This window comes from Euprymna scolopes, chromosome 16, assembly GCF_053919585.1.
Source record: "Euprymna scolopes isolate OS-2025 chromosome 16, ASM5391958v1, whole genome shotgun sequence".
NCBI classification, from domain to species: Eukaryota; Metazoa; Mollusca; class Cephalopoda; order Sepiida; family Sepiolidae; genus Euprymna; species Euprymna scolopes.
Genome location: NC_136497.1, coordinates 88,301,235 through 88,311,716, shown reverse-complemented (window position 1 = coordinate 88,311,716; position 10,482 = coordinate 88,301,235).

Genomic DNA, 10,482 nt, shown 5'->3' with positions numbered 1-10,482 from the left:
TGAATATTTCAAGAGTTTAGACCCAAAATTAGCGGAGGAGTTTAAAGGTCAAATCGTTAAATTCTTACCTGTCGCCAGCAAAATTTCTGGCCGAAAACCGATTAAAACATAGTTCGCAAATCTTAATATCCCTTATGTTGAATATTGAGTCATATACCGAAATTGTTTGGCAGGGTAATCTACACAGACACACACAGACAGGCATTTTCACTTTATCTCGATGATAGATAGATAGATAGATATGAATATATATATATATATATATATATATATATATATATATGTATATATATATGTATATGATAGATAGATAGATAGATAGATAGATAGATGGGTAGATAGATTTATTCAGTATTAATCTCAAACCTAAATCTGTTGCTATTAATTTAGTATTTTTTCAACTCCAAACGTATTTACTATTAATGCACTATTAATTACAAACCCAAAGGTTTTTTATATTAATTTACTATTGTTCTAAAATACCAACTTACTAATAATTCATTATTAATCTTGACTTCAAAATTATTTGACGCTTTTTTACGATTACTCAAACTCTAAACTTGATTACTTTTAATTCACTATTAATCTCAAACCCAAAATTATTTGCTATTAATTAACTATTATTCTCAACATCAACTTTATTTACTAGTTGAATTTTTCCAGGCTTTGCCCGTTTTAATATTCATAACTTGCCCTATGTATGTACATGCTTTTCTATCAAATTTCAAATGTTTACACCAGAAATTGTTTGAGTAATTTCGTAGAGACAGCAGAGGTAAATTATTGAAAACTTTGACCCCAATTTTGCCTCATTAACCTTTATTGTTTTGATGTAAAATCCAAATAAAATTTTCGAATAATGTGCATGTTATATACATTTAAAATTTAAAGAGTTTAGGCACAAAATTTAGAGAAGAGTTAGGTAGAATCTTCAAACGTAAACACTTTCTACTTTGACCTTTTGGCAGCCAAATGTTTGCCCCCAAACTGATGAAAATGCTTGCCACATGTCTGAATACCCGTTATATAAAGTTGCAAATGATTTTATCCAAAATTGGCTGAGTAGTGAGCTAGACATTGCAAAGGTCAACTCTTTTGAACTTCGATCCTTGTCAGTTCAAATTTTCGACTCAAACTGATTTGAAAGCTTGCCCTATATCTGAATACACTTTATGTAAAAGTTCAAATGCTTAGACAAGACATTTGCTGGTTAATCGTGTAGAGACATCAGACGTCAATCTTTTTTTTTAACTTTTACCCATATTTTGGAGGCTCAAGTAAATTAAAAAGTTTGATCCATGCCCAAGTAACCTACATGAAAATTTGAGATGTTTACTCCCAAGATTGGCGGAGGAGTTTTGTAGAGTTTTCAAAGGTGAAATCGTTGAATTATTATTCTTTGACAGCCAAATTTCTGGCCGAAAACCGATTAAAACAATTTTCCCAAATCTTAACACCCCTTGTGTCAAATCTCGAGTTTGTACACCGAAAATTGACAGAGTTATTTGGTAGGGAAATGTACACATACAGTCATACAGACATACATTTCCACCTTTATAGATATATAGATAAGATCAGTTTGGCAAACTCGGTTACTCAGGTGGGCCATTTCTATGTAGTGATGTTTCATGGGGTTATTTTTTATAAACCAAAATCTGATTAGTAAATATTTTGTTTAAATTTCTTAAACTTAAATTTTTCATTAACTCTAACTCTCTCTCTCTCTTTCTCTCTCTCTCTCTCTCTCTCTCTCTCTTTCGCTAGCTCGCTCTAGATTTCCATGTCTTTTATCAGCTGTCTTAGATCTTCAGGATCAGGATCAGGATATGTATATATATATATATATATATATATATATATATATATATATATATGTATATATGTATATATACGTGTTTGTGTGTGCGTGTTCAAATATAGATATATAAATATTACGCAAACCTTGCGGACATTTCTATAGATGGAAGATACATTGAATCTATGTTCACAGTGACTTGTGTCATATCTATTTTTTGCAAATTAATAAAAAGTGTATTCCTATATAAGCTATCATCAATGTACGCTTATAAACTTTATGCACAATTAATTAAAGCGACTTGCATTTTTTTTTTTCAAAAGAAGTAATGAGTGCATAGAAGACATGGAGGAGATGGGGAGAGAATAGAGGGAGAAATATGTCTCTCCAAATATAACAAAAAGATCATCGATTGCCCATTAAGCGAACATGTTAATCAATTGTCCAATGGCAGACAATGGTATCGTTTTCGTGATATCAATTCGTTGTAGACCTTCAACACCTTCACGCGACAATTATTTTACTAATCAAACAGAAAATCAAACAAAACTGCAATTTCCACTTGATATTTAAGTGTGTGACATTTAATAGTGTATCGGAAAAAAGGTAAAGAAAATAGATTTAAATTTTCAATTGAATAGCACACTTTTCTAAAGCAAACCACAGAGTTTCAAGCTACTTACTCTCTGACATGAAATAGAAGACATGTACTCGCAACTTTAAACGACCATTAATTAGTTATCGATTTTCAATTGAACATTATCGCATGTGAAATTTAAATGTTGCGAGAACACTTAAGTTAATATTATTTTATAATTCTATAACTAATGAAGCACGCACGTATTCTGTATAAGAAACTATAACTATAATCTTAGGATTTAAATACGCAATATTTAGTTTATTTAATTTTTTCCAAGAATTATTAACATCCCCATTTTTTACATTTCTTCTGTTATGTGTAGTAAATATATTTCTGTTCGAATATTTGTATGGATATTTTATTTTGAAGATGTAGAATACTAGACATCGGATGTTCTTGATAAAATCCAGTTTTCTCTACTGCTATTGTAATTGATTAAGCGTTATGCACCACCCTCTTTGTATCTATGATTATGATGTGAATATTTTGATATTACTTACAGAATGTCTCGGAGTATATTATAAATAACATGCACTGCAGTGTCTGTAAGATACATTACATGAACATCTTGTATCGTTGATTACCATGCCTTGATAGTTATCGTTGTTGCTGCATGTAGAATAAACTTCCACCAGGTAATGACAAATTGTCTCTTTGCAAGCTAGTTTATATATTAAAACCCAAGATCGCCATGGGCATGGAATATGTGCCTATATTAAGGATGGCTTCCCGTGTGGCAGGGATATCTCTAGAGAAGATCCTAATTTACCCTATATGTGCTTCAGGGTTGCACTTGCTAAGACCACTGCATTTATATTTGCCCTCTATATGCCCCACAACAGCGGAGTTACTATCTTTAAGAGCATATCTTAGAAAATAGACCACATACTGTCTTCACATCCCTCGGCTAACATCCACATCTGTGGTGATTTCAACGTCCATAACGTGGAATAGCTAACCCATTCAAAATGAGACAGATGATGAGGGGAGGTTTTGTCATGATTTTGCCATTGCTTATGACCTCAGATTGTTCGCGAACCCACCCGTGTGCCCGATACACCCGGTCAATATGCAAGCCTCCTAGACCTTTTTCTCTCAACTTCCCCTAAGCTGTGTTCATGTTCCGTTCATTCCCCTCTAGGATCTTGTGACCACTCCGTCGTATCAGTTAAGATAAAAACGAAATGTAATAATCCCCCAGACGTACCCCTCCACCGTACTGTATACTGATACTCTATGGCTGACTGGGACAGCTTCCGTACATTCATATCTGATTTACCTCTGCACTCCATGTTTAAAAAGGAAGTGTCCTCTATAGTATCAGATCGGACCGAATGGTTAATTGTAGGCATAGACCAATTCATACCATCTAAAAGATTCCAACAAAAACCTAACAGCCGGCCATGGTTCTCCCCAGTATGTGCTGCTGCTATCGCGCACAGAAATCACTTTTTTCCATAGCTACCAACGTAATAGATGCACTGAGACTAAAGCTGCTTTCAGGTCTGCCAGCAACCACTGTAAAAGAGTAATAAAAAATGCAAGAGAGCTATATGCCCAGTCTGATAAATCCAAGGTAGCTGATCAGCGGCTTGGATCCCACCAGTTTTGGCAAATAACAAATAGGATCCTGAACAGAAGTGTGCGTTCTATCCCAACCATTATCAATGGACCAGAGGTCATCTCGTCAGCGTCAGACAAGGCCAAACTATTTGCAAATAACTTTGCAGCTAATTCTACCCTATGCGACGAAGGCCATCACCTCCCCATATTTCCTCCTATAACACAGAACAAGCTAGGTAACATACAAATATCCGTGCATGAGGTCGCCAAGCTAATCTAGAACCTAGATTCCAGTAAAGCAACTGGCCCTGATGGCATCCCAATTATAATGTTAAAAAAGCTTCAACCAGAACTTGCTCCCATACTAACGAAACTATTTAAGCGCTGACTTTAGGAGAAGTGCTTTCCGACTCCCTGGAAGACCTCATCAGTTTGCCCTGTATTTAAGAATTCAGGTGATAAGTCATCTCCCTCTCAGTATAGACCTATAAGTCTCCTGTGTGTTATGAGTAAGTTGCTGGAATCCACAATAAATAGAGAAATAGTCAACCACCTCAGAAGGAATACCCTTCTTAGTGACACACAATATGGTTTCCGCTCTGCAAGATCTACCGCAGATGTGCTGACGGTTATATCCCACAGGATTAGTGAATCTCTTGACAAAGGCTTCCTTTCTAGGGCAATTGCTCTTGACATATCAAAGGCCTTCGACAAGGTATGGCATAAGGGTCTACTTCACAATATTTCCAGCTACGATATAGCTGGAAATGTTTTCTCAATCATTAAATCATTTCTCTCCGATAGGGTCATAAGAGTAGTGGTAGATAGACAAAAATCGGAGGCCTGCAATATAAATGCTGGAGTTCCTCAGTGGTCAATCCTGGTCCCAACTCTCTCTCTGATCTACATCAATGACCTCCCTAAACACATACTTAAATCATTCGTTGACATCTATGCTGATGACACGACCATCTACAACAACACATCAAAGGCTGTAAATGACAAAGTTCTCTCTCATTCTCTCTCCTCTGATCTCGAGCGCGTGGTTCAGTGGGGGAAGATGTGGCTAGTTACCTTTAATGCATCCAAAAGCAAACTCCTATCCTTACATCATAAACGCTCTGATCCCCATCTGGCATCAATTGTGATGGATGGCTCTCGTCTGGGTGAGGCCCCGTGTTTTTACAAGCTTCTGGGTTTGACCTTTACTCCTGATCTGAAATGGAACGCGTACATCAAGTCTGTTGCCAAGGTCGCTGAAAGATGATGGGATCCTTCTACCGCTCCAAAAGATATCTCACTACTGATGCAATTGTTTATCTATATAAAAGCTAAGTACGTCCAAGGATGGAATACTGTTGCCATATCTGGGCAGGAGCTGCAAAAAGCAGCCTATCCTGCCTTGACAGAATACAAAATAGACTTCGTGGCTTAGTGGGGATGCCCTTTTCTCTACCCTGCAACCTCTCTCCCACTGAAGAGACGTTTCGAGCATATCCTTGTTTTATCGTTATTTCCATGGCCGGTGCTCGTCTGAACTCCAATCTCTGGTCCCCCCCACCGCCAATCGTTCATGAAAAACACCCGTCTAGCTGAATCCACTGTGAAAAATTTCTCCCACTCTATATCTGTGCCTAAATCAAAACACTGATTCCATGAACAAAGCTTCTTTCTTAGAACTGCCGTTAAATATCTTATTCTTTCTGTAGGTGCATGATAAAATATGGATTTAAATTATAATCGTAATAATTATAATAATAATAATAATAATAATAATAATAATAATTAAATTAGAATAAGCCTTAATCCAACGATATTATTGTTCGCATAATCTGAAAATTGGCCTCGAAATATAAATCCTCAGCCTTCGCATGGCAAGAACGGCTTTTGAAGAAGACACCTACTTTTTTTGGAAGGGGGGATTTTAAATTATTCCCCAAAATTAATTGCGATATTCGTTGTCAGCCTACCCACATGCAAATACTATAGTTAAAAACATTGTGGGTCGTAGAATCGGTAGGGTAGAAATAGATTTACTTATCCACGTGCGCACAAACCTGGTGGCCCGTGAATTACAGTGCATAATCTTGGTCTTTATATTTCGAAAACTAATTGTCTCTGCAAAATATTTAGGATATTTTCTCAATCAGAATTGTCGGAAGCCAATAAAAGTCGTAACTTTAAAGAAAATTGTGGAGGTGGAGCTAATGTAAAAATTTACCCCACTAAAAATAACAATCAACGTAATCGGGGTTGGGGCTAATATAAAACCCCCCACAAGCAACACACAAAACAAAGTGAACGTGTGTTCAGTGGTGAAAAAACAACAAACAACTGCAGAAATATGAATGTGTATAAAGTGTTGATAATCATTCAAGACAGAAAGCGAAATTGATGAACTCAAGTATATAACAAATAAGTGTTACATCATTAACGTTAAAACTGAAGCGTATGGATATGGTGCATGTTTACATTTCAAAGACATTGCCGTGTTTACATTTGTGTGAATGTTCCAGACGTGGTAGCAAAGATGAAAATAGACGTTTTGTATATATTAGGCACGTTTGTTCCAGCAATATATACAAACAGTATTTAAATGTGTATATGAGAAATGAAAGGTACCTGTATTTTTTCTTAGTACTGACCAAAATGTTAACGTGTGTGCAGTGTCGGTAATAATTCCAGGCAGAAAGCGAAAATGATAAAAACATAAGTACATAACAACTAACTGTTTCCTTTGTTAATGATATGTATGTGCAAACTGAAGCGCAGTTATTTTGTGCATGATAACATTTCCGAACCATTGTGTGTTTGCATTATTTTCGATTTTTCCAGACGTGTAAGCAAATACGGAAAAGGCGTTATGTATACATTATTTTTACTTGTTCACGTTTGTTCCAGTAATTAAGAGAAACAATATTTAAATGTCTGTGTATTAGCGGTTTATATGTATGTACTCGTTTTCCTCTTGGTATTTTTTGTCTTTGTAAGGGAGCGACGCCATTGTGGAGACTTTTAGGAGTGTTCGGTTATGTAGGCATTACAGAATATAAGCAAAGCAGGGCTCAACCAATCAGATTAGGAGGAATATGACTGGGGAGACATTATTATTTATTAATCTTAAAAGGGAAAGTTAATGGTATATCTTTGTGCTTATGATAAAATTATAGACGAGTAAACCTCATATCTGTACAAATTGAAGAAATTCTCCGGTGAAATCTTAGTGTGGTAGGATGACTTGATATTTAGGGGAAACATGGAATTACATCCTCTAACGATGGGTCCTATTTTGATGGAATTACTCTTAGGATGAAATGCAGGAGTTTATTATACGGACTAAATATGTCTAAAACGGCGTTCTAAAGCTACATAAGACAGTCTAGATATAATAAGTTGTATGTGGCATCTGTTGTTGCAAACCTACGGCACTCTGGATCAAAGGCGAAATTTCTGCAATGGAAAAATATATATGTATATATATATATATATATGTATATATGCATGTATATATATGCATATATATACATATACATATGTATATATACATATATATGTATATATACATATATATGTATATATACATATATATGCATATATATACATATATAAACATACATATATATACATATATATGTATATATACATATATACATGTATATATATATACATATATATATGTATATATACATATATATATGTATATATATATGTATATATATATATATATGTATATATGCATGTATATATATGCATATATATACATATACATATGTATATATACATATATATGTATATATACATATATATGTATATATACATATATATGCATATATATACATATATAAACATACATATATATACATATATATGTATATATACATATATACATGTATATATATATACATATATATATGTATATATACATATATATATGTATATATATATGTATATATATATGTATATATATATGTGTATATACATATATATGTGTATATATACATATATATGTGTATATATACATATATATGTGTATATATGCATATATATACATATATATACATATATATGTATATATATACATATATGTGTATATATATGTATATATGCATATATATGCATATATATGTATATATACATATATATGTGTATATATATATATGCATATATACATATATATACATATATACATATATACGTATATATACATATATAATGTATATATACATATATATATGTATATATACATATATATATGTATATATATATACATATATATATATATGTATATACATATATATATATATATACATATGTATATATACATATATATATATATATACATATATATATATATATGTATATACATAAATATATATATATGTATATACATACATATATATATGTATATACATATATATATGTGTATATATATATGTTATATATACATATATGTATATATATACATATATATACATATATGTATATATACATATATATATACATATATATACATACATATATATACATATATGCATATACATATATATATATGCATATATATATGTATATATACATATATATACATATATATATGTATATATATACATATATATATATGTATATATATACATATATATATATATATATGTATATATATATAATTATATATATATATATATTTCGTCTGCATAATCTTCGGCATTATATGTATTGTGTTCTCAATTAGCGTAAGGTTGTATTTTATATGAATAAATACTAAAAAAACCTTTATAACATATATAGTTGAAACAAGTGTTTATTAATAATTTCAGTGTAAATGCGAAACAGATACGTTTTCTGTGATTGTCAGAGCTGTGTTTTTATTTTTAGAAATTTATAAATAAATACTATCGCTGTTCAAAAAGCAAGAGGGAAATAAATGTCAGCTCGCTGTTTTTTTATACACCAAAGAAATTATGAAAAGAAAATAAACGGAAAAAAGTATAAATACAATCAAGAGCAAGAAAAGAAAATCTGATTTTCATGCGAGCCAGCTATTTTTAATAAAAAAAAAAAGGTATGCTTGCAGCATCCTCTGATGATCCAGATGAGATAACAAAATAGGTAAAATTTATGTAAATAAAATAATTACCACAAATAAAATAGTTCGTACAGGAAATACACCGCATGGTAAATTAATGAAGCTTCGTTAAAGAAACGAGTTTGGTTCAAAGAGGCGTGTTTGAACATATAGAACATAATCTTTGCGAGATTATTGGTTTTTAAAATACGATGAATATAAAGATAGATAACTGAAAACTGGCGAATGATTTATGAGCAGAACGACAAATGACTGCTACATGAACGTACGGTAAACCTTAGATACACAATTCGATATAATCATATGAATCGTATATAATGATTTTTTTACGATTTCGAATATATAGATCTCTAGATATATAGACACATACCGCCTAGATTGATAGATAATATCTTGAAGCGAACAAAAATTATATAGCCGGCATGTTGCCAGTTCGTGAGAAGGCGTCAAAATACATATCAGGTCTATCGATCTGATACGGTTTATTCTGAAGAAAAGAGGCCGTATTTTCAGATCACTGACATCGCTTAAACTCCATAATCTGATAATGATAGAAGAGCGGATGTCGCTAAATCACATTTCGTTTTAACCGTTGTTAAAGAATCCTTGCATATCAGAATTGAATTAGATATTGAAAAAGAAAATAGCTCGACCGTGTAAGATATGACGTGTAACGTAATCCACTGAAGAAATAAATGTATGCTTCTTTGTAGACTTTTTTTCAACGTTACTGTGATTTACACCCTGATAGATTCCGAACAGATAAAAATGAAAATTGCATAATATTCTAGCAAGTGAGATAAAGATAAAAAACGTACAAACACTTAGTAGTTCTATTACACCTTATATGTGTTTCGTGTTCGAATAATATAGTTTATGCGGGAGAGCACTATGTAAATAGTGTGTATTTAAAACGATTGTATTACCTAGGGCTTTTACCTAGTGAACTTGGAAACAGACAACCATTTCTCAGAGCCGTTAAACTTATGTAGGTACTCAAACCATCTGAAATTTCTACAGTTTGACTACGAATACAATGTGGTGTTCTTGGAATTGTATTCTGTGCTATACTACCTGGATTAAATGAAAGAATTCTATCCGTGTCCTGTTTACTAAAAAAAAGTAACGCGCCCTTAAAACCTTTGATATTTGGGGTACATACTTAGGTTTGGCGTACTAAGCAGAGTCGCAAAAGTTTACAAAATAAAACAAAATGATGCGTTTGGGATGCGACTCATTGTCTTATTTATGATGTCATAAAGAGTTTAAATGATGATAAATGCGAAATACAATCTTTAAAATATCGTGCAGATACACCTAGATGATATATCGCTGGCATATGACATTGTTACCATCATAGAGTGAATAATATATATATATATATATATATATATATATATATAT